This window comes from Egretta garzetta, unplaced genomic scaffold, assembly GCF_000687185.1.
Source record: "Egretta garzetta isolate BGI_Z169 unplaced genomic scaffold, ASM68718v1 scaffold783, whole genome shotgun sequence".
In the NCBI taxonomy this organism is placed as follows: domain Eukaryota; kingdom Metazoa; phylum Chordata; class Aves; order Pelecaniformes; family Ardeidae; genus Egretta; species Egretta garzetta.
Window position 1 is genome coordinate 9331 of NW_009259187.1, and position 229 is coordinate 9559.

General features: G+C 71.2%; 1 long non-coding RNA gene across 1 annotated transcript in view; it reads left to right on the plus strand.

The window, feature by feature from the left end:
- LOC118451978 overlaps positions 1 to 229 on the plus strand; it is a 3297-nt gene that overhangs the window by 2212 nt on the left and 856 nt on the right. The gene's annotated exons all lie outside the window — the stretch shown is intronic.

Genomic DNA, 229 nt, shown 5'->3' on the forward strand with positions numbered 1-229 from the left:
GGGCCCGCCCCACGGCACCGCCGCGGCAGGAGCAGGACTGAGCACGAGGTGGGTCCCACGCTGCTCATGTCCCCAAAATCCCTGGCTCAGGGGCTGGGCTGGCACAGAGTGCGCATGTTTGGGTGCTGAGCGGAGCGGCTGCGTGGCAGAGCCCCTGTGTTTTCCCAGCAAGCACCCAGCCCGTGCGCCACGACAGCGGCGCGGCACAGCCCTGGGCTGCTCCCAGCCC